Source organism: Fulmarus glacialis, unplaced genomic scaffold (genome assembly GCF_000690835.1).
Source record: "Fulmarus glacialis isolate BGI_N327 unplaced genomic scaffold, ASM69083v1 scaffold4556, whole genome shotgun sequence".
In the NCBI taxonomy this organism is placed as follows: domain Eukaryota; kingdom Metazoa; phylum Chordata; class Aves; order Procellariiformes; family Procellariidae; genus Fulmarus; species Fulmarus glacialis.
The window spans coordinates 31,600-40,620 of NW_009216089.1; the positions used below are offsets into that span (position 1 = coordinate 31,600).

The 9,021-nt window shown below is 42.3% G+C and overlaps 1 protein-coding gene across 1 annotated transcript in view; it reads right to left on the reverse strand.

The window, feature by feature from the left end:
• BLVRA (biliverdin reductase A) overlaps positions 1-6,561 on the reverse strand; it is a 30,269-nt gene extending 23,708 nt beyond the window's left edge. The window contains exon 1 of the mRNA XM_009579157.1: positions 6,465-6,561. The gene's annotated coding sequence lies outside the window, so the exon portion shown is untranslated. The remainder of the gene's footprint in view (positions 1-6,464) is intronic.
• Positions 6,562-9,021: the final 2,460 nt, after the last annotated feature.

The following is a 9,021-nucleotide window of genomic DNA, read 5'->3' on the forward strand; positions in this document are numbered from 1 at the left end:
TAACAGTGTGGCCAAACAATGGCTTATGAGCCAGACTTACAGGTCACAAGCCATTTGACTACATTTTCTTTCAGGCTGGCTGGTTTTTCCTCCTGATCACGCAGATTTTAGTTCTGCAGTCTGGAATAGGAAAGTTTATGCCAGATAGGCATATGAGCAAAAATAAGGTGATGTAGGAGCTGGAAATTAAAAATAATAATGAGCACACCGTAAAGGAATGTACTTTGAACTTCTTTTTGTTAGAATGACCAAATGGTTTGGGTTGGAAGGGACCTTTAAAGATCATCTAGTCCAACCCCCCTGCCATGGGTGTGATGTTTCCCTTTTTCCAGTCACTGGGGACTTTGCCTGATTGCCGTGATTTTTCAAATATGATGGAGAGTGACTTGGCAACTGCATCAGTTCTGCCTGCTTGTGATGATTCTCTTAATGAAAAAGGCCATCTCTGTCAGCATGGCAGTATGAGATCCCAAAGGCAAAAGATGAAGAGTTGAAGCCTCACTTAGCAGTCACTTAACCAAAAGAAACTTAATCTCCAGGGTTATCAGCACCTTCATGCTTCCTGAGGAGCTGATAACTTAGCAGCACCTAGGATAGGAGGACTTCCCCTCCCATGTTTCAAAAACAGGAACATTGTGTTTCTGATATTACAGGACATTTGATGCTGGGAAGGTACCAGCCAGTTGATGGGGATGATGGTAAGCTCCAGTGGACCAGCAGTTTTTCTGAAAGGTGCTCTTTCAACCTGAGTACATGAACATAAGAAAACTGCTGACCTTGCATTTGGAAAAAAAAGTGCATCATGCATTTCTCTGGTGCAAAATTAGGCCTTCTTCAGAGACAGCAGGGAATAAAGACTGTGTTCTCCACCTCTGCCCTCCTGAGAAAGCAGTATCCTTTCTGGTGGAGTTTTAACAGAAAAAATGGGCTTAGCGCACCCAGAGAATTGCGTTGCCACATTCCCTGCTCAGAGGGCAAGGGGAGAAAGGATGTGATGCTCTTCTCTCCCTTAAAACAGAGCACCAGCTGCCATCAATCCACTTTAGGCCCTGTTTATATTATCATATAATACAGATATTTTTATGGTTCTTTTGCTGTGTTTTCATTGTGTCTATATTGCAAATATTACTAGAGCAGGCTGGTTGTCACCAGGACCTATCCAGGAAGGACTGGGTTGGAAACACCTGTCAGAATACTGTTATTTTTAAGCAGTAAGCAGTCAGGCAAATGAACTATTTATTTTTAAAAGATTTCTTCAACAGCCCTTAGTCTTAAGGCCTCATTACAGATGCCAGGCATATAAGAACGGACAGTATGTCTTATCTTTCTAAATACTGGGCTAAGTGCAAGGATAGCTATTCCACTTTATTATGCAAACAAGTAAATGTAAAATAGATTTAAAAATCAAAGTTTTGCTCAGCTGTTTCCATTTGAGAAGATTACAAAGTCCAAATGAAAAACATGTTTCCCAGAGCAAACATTTCCAGAAGCCACCAGTACTGGTTATCCTGACTTCTGGATGACGAACCTAAAACATCTCAGGGCTGTTTCTAAAAGACTGCACTCCAGGTCTTTCAGACTGCAAATTCAAGTACTCCATACTAATGTAAAAAACAGGCCTACTCTGTCTTACATTGGACACCAAGAATGAAAGCGGATTAAGCCCATGGTCACCTCCAATGCCAGAAGTGTACCACTCCAGTTTATAGCCTCATCACTTAACAGTGAATTGACAGCAGTACAGAATTCATCTTTATCCTTTCCTGCGAGTTCCTCACAGATTTTTGCCACTAGAGAATCATAGTTTTAGAAGAGGACAAAAGTCAGGAGCTAATTTGCCTTCTCCATCCAAATTTTATGAATCTGATTTGATGGGACAAAAAAATCTCAGTCCTTTATATATTTGTATCTGTCACCAAGACTAAACCTAGAGAGATCTATACAAACACGCTGATCCCACTTCCAGCTGCACACAATTGTGCTATGCCTGAGAAAAATTAGCAAATTACTCCAAAGACAAGTATGAGCAAGCCACCGTGGTCTCTAAATTCATCATCAAATAACAGACTAACCAGTCTCCTGTTGCTAATCTGTGTCAGAGCCTGCAAAAGACAGTAAATACTGACTAAGGGCTGTTCTCCCTAGCAACAGAAAGGTTCATAAAGCTTTATAGTTTCTAGCATAGCTAAAAAACATCCAAGGCATTTCAGCTAGAATGACTGTGGTCTCAACTTTTCCCCTCACATCCTGTACCGCTTCTTTCTCTTATTAGGGGTTATGGGATTATTTAATAATTCCATATTCTTTCTTGCAGCTTTCCTCTCCTCTCATTCACAGAAAAAAGGTAACGACAAGACAATAAAAATCCCTTTCTGCCTACTAAGAGGGAACTCTGTACTACTCTGCTTTCACTAAGAGGGAAAGATAATAAACACAGTAACATTACTTGAGCCATGAGAATGGCTTGCTTTATTAGCCAGTGTCGTGCTGCCTTTAATTTACCATTTAGGATAGTTACTATAATATAACAGGAACGCTAGGTGCCCCAAACAGGCCTTTCTAACAGCGTCTATGGTTTGTAATGCTATGCTCAGAAGAAAGAAGGAAAGGGAAAAAAAAAAAGGAGAAACTTCTTTTATGCTAACTGTTGAACTCATGTTGTTAAAGTGGTGGATTGCACTCATCTGGAATAACAGGATTAGCAAATGCATTTCATTATCTTTCCCAGTCAGGTGTGTTTCCTGAAATGCTTTCTAATTAGCACAATAGAGCTTCGTCTGGGTTGCAAACATTAGTCTAGGGAATGCTTAAGTTCAGTTAAACAAAAAGCCAAAGCTCTTTTTGCTTAGTAGAGAAGGAACAAGTCAAACGTAGATCTATATTTCTATTACAGTTGCACTTATTTTATAAAGTTTCAAGATGTAAGCCCACCCAACAGTTTGGCCTTATGTGCATAAGAACACTTTCCACGGTTCGAGGCTAACTCCAGACGAGAGGGACAGGCCCTCAACGGCCTTTGTTCTACTAAGTTACAACAGGGCTTGTACACATTCAGGTTTTTTTTTAACTACAGGATTAAGCTGCTAAGTGCCTTGGCTTTCAGACTGTTTTTCTTCCCTAAGCCCCATTCCCTCCCCTCTCGGTGAAGTAACCTTTTTGACGCCTCATTTAATAAAGTGCAGTACAAGCATAATGTAAGTTCTTTTACTACACTGAGCGTTACCCGCAAGCTTCAGAACGATCTACGGTTGCCCTAAAATTAAAGGCGAACGAGTTATCCCTGGTGCTGCATATGTTGATGTTGCTGTACCACTGTGCCAAACACAGGAACTCCTTTCCTGGGGAGTTATTCTCCCACTGCAAATACTGCTTTATCACATCTATCCAAGCTCTTTCTGTTGGTTTTTCCACTGGTGACGGATGCACTCCACCCCTTACCCAGACTGGCGGTGGTTTGGTGCAGGCTCCGGAAGAGGTAAAGGCCTGAGCCACAGCCGGGCCGTGAACTCCCCTAGTTTCAATCTGTTCTCTGAGAACCCACAAAGGAGCCAAGTGGCAGGGTGAGCATTGATGCATAGGAGCTTGCAACACTGATCATGCGATTAACACGTGAATAGCGGGTGGCTTTTCCAAGACTCATTTATCAAGGAACAAAGAAAGTGGTGAGTACGAGGAGTCTCACGCATACCTTTTCTATTGCATGGAATTTGACTACGAGCCAACCACTTTATACCATAAATATGACAACCTACATGAGCCTTCTTTAAGCTCTCCCTGCTAGGCAGCGTGGCTGCATGGTGGTGATCTCCCCTCGAGCTGGGGTGCCTCTCAAGGTTGCTCCTCGAGGCAGAGAGACCTTTTAACAATGGCAGATCTTTGGTAAGCAACTGATATCGCGCATAACCTTGTAGTATGGTAACTTTGATTGCATGCTGAATCGATATTAATGAAACATTACATAAATTTTGTATATATAATCCCTTAGACATAAACCGTTGACCAAGTCTGAGACTAGGTTTGGACCTAGCTGCACCTAGACTCCTCTCTGAGAAGGATTTTAGAGAGCAAGGGGGCCCACTCTGAACCTCATGACTCAGCGGAAGGGTCCTCCTTACCCTTTTGCATCCCCAGTCTCTCTGTGAATCATTCCAACTCAAGTGTAACTCAGTTTTCCTTTGCGTGTTTCTTCCATGCAGTAATTAATAGAGTGAACCTTGCCATCAAACTTTGTTAAGTCACACTTTTACAACATCATATTAAAACCACTTTTGCTAATACCTTTGACGGTGATTCTTTAAGCGATCTAAATCACTCACCCACAACACTACTTCTTTCCAGTTTTGGTTTGCTTTTATCTCCTGTTGCCTGACTGGTGCTTACCTAGCCAAGGAATGCAGCACAGACAGAGCTTCAATGGACCACACCAGTGGTAATGGAAAATACCCACTGAAGCTTCCTACAACAAATCTGTACAACATACAGTGCAATATCCTCTCTACAAGCCATATGAAACTGAGGTGACTTCGGAGTCATCATTAAAAAGCAAAACCGCCAATGTGCATTCCATTCCTGCATCTTACTGAAGTCCTGACACCCAAGTGCAAGATGGGAAGTGATTCCAGTTTTAATTCGAAAACTGATCAGTTAATTTATCCATTCATCTTCACTTGTTTTGACAAGGACGGTGCAGTTTTAGTGCAGAGATCAAAGTGTCCCTTTTCTCATCCTGATCGCATCTGCTGAGCTTAGTTTCTGAAGTCTGTGGGTAACAGCAGACATTCTTCATATAAAAAAAAAGTTCGGCCCTTTGACATTTAAAATGAAGTCTCTCAGAGCTGAATGTGGTGGTCTTTTGTGGTTGTTGGGGGTTTTTTGGGGGGGCGAGGAGTGGGTGTTGAAACATCCAGTTAGAGCTACAATTTGGAAAATAATGAGGACACTAAAAATAAGAAGTTGAAAACTACAAAGATTGATTCTTCTTTTTAGCTATACAAAATATGCATTGCCATTTCTTTAAGGATAACAGAAACTATACTTCATTGACTTAAACTCCAGTTGCTCACAAACAGTAACTCAATTCACTGTCTAAAGAAACTGTGAGGTTGGTATTAGAAAAAAAGTTTGTTGACCATGTGCATGTAAACTCAGGACAACTCCAGGATCATCAGCCTTCCAGTATAAGGGAAGTTCCCTGATCCAATAGTAAGAATCATATCAATCATTAATATTTTACTATCAATTATTGAATACCTAAGTTGCGTGCACTGCTTACGACAACAGTTTTTAGTACGACTTTAACTAAGGCTTTCTTATATGTGCTGAAAATTATTTTAAATATTTACCTATTGCTCTTTATTTTGTGAAGATTAAAATTCAAGTTGGATTTATATTATTGAAAGAGATTTGTCTTTATTTTCCCATTTATCGACACAAATGACAGGAAGATGCTCAAACACTATGTTATTTAATTTTGGCACAGTGTCATTCTGTGTTCACATCTGTAATCAGAGAACCAATAGCTGAACAACTATCCTCATTCCAGGAGAAGTCATTTGGCAAACCAATGCGAGGAGTTTGATAAAAATGATTTCACACAAAATCAGTTCAATAAACTGTTGCCCTAATTAACACTAGCTTGTTTTTTTTAAACAAGCTCCAACACAGTTCAGCACGATGCCAGGAGAGTTATATAAAGGCTGAGCACGTCTTTTCTGTGTGTAGACTGAGCCTTGATGCATGTTTTTTTTAAGATAGTTAGAGACTGGTGGTAGCTGTGACTAGAGCATAAAGTAATTATTAATAAAGCGTCAATGTGTTTTACACATGGATTCTACCATATCTGAGAACATAAGAATCACCTTTCTCCCACCAAAGGCTGTCTGGAATATGGCCCCACCACCTTCCTTTACAAAAGGAAAATATTCTCATCTCCACTTTACACATGGGTAAACTGAGGTACAGCAAGGTTAATGGTCTGCTGTTTCAGAAGGGGATGTCAAACACCTGCAGTAAACATGGATTTTAACAGGATTTGGAGGAAGCTCAGCACTTCTAAAAACAAGCCCAGAAGCCACTTTGTAGGAAAGGTTTTAAATGACCACTCACACTCTCACCATGCAGTGCTCTGGCCACCCAATGATGCTACTTGGCTACTTCCACATCATTTACAAGCTAAAACTCTCTTTCAGTGCACCTTGGACAGTCTTCCAAACAGAGGGCTTTTCTCTTTTTTCTTTCTCTCCGTTCTCCCCCTCCCCGAGTGCTGGTCTGTCCCCTCCAGTGTGGTGGGTGTCTTTGGAGCAGCTAGGATAACGTGACTTGCAGGACTCCCCCACTCCTTCACAACCGAGGGGGAAACGCTGGTGGCAAGCAATCTTGGGAAGGGTGGAGGGAGGGTCAGAAGACGAAAGCAGTGCTTCCAAATCCTAATTACAGTTAGCAGGGATTAAGTAATAGTCACTAACCTCTTCAGCTCACAGAGGAGAAACGTGATCCTGTTTAATTCTCCTCCGCTCCCTGCGGCTCCTTCTTATACAACACGCTGCAGCTCCAGCATATCAACGCACCGCTCCCCCTGTTGCTATCATTGCAGCAACACCCCCTCGGCCAGGAATCCAATAAGGACACTATAGGGGCGGGCTATAGCCAGAAGCAGCTGCAGCAGCGGAAGGGCTGGTACGGGCACTGAGGCTGAGAGCTTTCGCCTAGAAAGCACCAGGAAAGCCTGCACGTGGTTAGCAAGGGGCTGACACCTCCCTGGGGACCTGTGCAAGACCCTGGTTAAGCCCATGCAGCGGTCAGCCCAGCCAAGCGCTACTCAGAGCCCAGTCACGCAATGGCTTGCAGACACTGGTACATCAGCAGCGCTTGCGTCCGCCCAGCTGCATCCATAGGGTTTTACGCTGCAGGCTGAGTCCGTGCTCAGGAAATTGAGAGTTTCAGCAGTGCCAAGCGGAAAAGAAATCATTCTGTGCCTGACTTCCCCCAAGCAGGCAGTATACAGAAAGCAGCCACTAGGACAGCCCAGGTCAGGTGTTACACAAGCTCTTTCTTACTCAAGACTATTTGTCTCCCTTCCTACAGGGTCCTGGCCCACAACATACTGTGCACTAGCTTTTCCTTGGAGAGCCGCTTTTTACCCAGATCTTACTCCCAGCCTCTTTACTTGCCATTTCTTATCTACATGCCACAGAACATTCAGCTGCTTGGGGCTTGGAAGATAAAAGCCTGGGAGGGTGCAGCTATTTTCTCCCAGGCCAGTAGTTCCTGCAATAAACAGTGTATGAAATGAGGATGGTCTGAATTCCACAGATCATTCTATACCATGCTGATGTTGGGCGTTCACAGACTATGGTAGAACCTAAAACTGTGTCACATTGGGACTACAGGTACAAAGAATCAAATTCTGTACTCATTCACCTCAGATGTAAAGTAGAAATAACTCTGGAGAAATCAGTAACTATTTTTTTTGCACCCGAGTGTGTTCAATTCAACCTGTTTCTGGCAGATCTTGGGGCATGCTATGTATAAGTAGTAATACTGTAAGTAGTCTGTCTCCTTCCTAGGAAACTTAAAAATTCAATGCAGCTCTAGATTCCTTAAATTCTTTATTCTGAAATTCTGCAGGTTGGTATTGTAAGTGTGATACACGCTTCTTTCCATCTTTTCCCACTCATTTCTTCTGACCAGTTAACTTCCACACCAGCAAGACTTCAGGAATTCACTTGGCCTCCTCCCAGCTACATTTGCTTTTCCAGAGTCATGTTTTCTGAGCCAGTTACGGAGTTTTAACTCGTGCAAAACTTCCGTGGTCTAACATAACTTTATCTGAACATGGGGTTTATACTGACATTACTATGCTGGATGTTTCAAATACGTCACAGGATGTTTCAAAATTCTTTCCTTCCCCTCTCAAACACATTGTATTACAACAGGCTAAAGCATAGATCTACGTATCAGCAGCTCTAATTACAGTCGTTACACAACTGCAATAAGGAGGAGCTTCAGAGGAACTGAAGAATTACATACAAGACTAACGAGCAGAAATTTTAAAGTCCATCAAAGCATGAATGAAGGTCTGCCAACATATGTGTGGTATTGCATAAAGGAGGATTGGCAGACCAGGAGATACGGCATTTAAAAATATACATCATGAGTTCAACATATGGGACTGCTAATGACTAGCACGTGACTGTATGCTTAGCATAAAGTAATGAATCAATTAGCACATGATAGGAAATCCTAACAAATAGCAAAACATATGAAAGAATGCATATGGGAGTGATGAGAGGCAGATGTAACTCAGAGCCTTTGGATTCGGTAACAGTGCTCGCATTTGTACAGCCACGTGTTCTACAGGATGCGGGACCTGTTCGATCTCATAGTTAACCTTGTAAAAAAATAAAAAAACCCCCTACTTTCCAGATGGATCAGCTCCCAAAACCAGGTGGGAGTGGCAACACGCAGCCAAACAGGAGGGCACAACTGCCTCTTTCCACCACACTGTGGAGTTAGGTTAGCTTAAACCAGTCAGGTAACTACTTGCTGTTTGATCCCTGTATACAGCCTTGAGCTCGTTCTGCCATAGGTTTGTTTATTTATTCAGGTGGCTAGATAACAAACCCAACATTTAACTGAACTCCAGACCTGGTCAAGATTGGGGGGGTAGGGGGAACAGTTCCTCCAGAGGTGGTAACAGTGGGCAGGGGAAATGCCAACCTTGGAAGCAGCATTAGCAAATAGCCCCCAGTGTGGACGTAGCTCTTCTGGTGTATTGATGTCTTACACAGACTGTTTCTTTTTCCATATGGAAATAGCAGAGAGAGTATCTATAAATAATGAATACCTTTCAATACCAATAAAACTTCACCAAAATTGGATGGGTATTGTATAGCTTTCATCACTGCAAAATTACAAGGAGAAAGCCTGCAGGGGTAGTTAGGTCAACACAGGCATAGCTGGGAACCGTAGACAAGCTTTTGGCACAAAATCCTTCTTCAGTTCTGAAACGTATGAAATAGA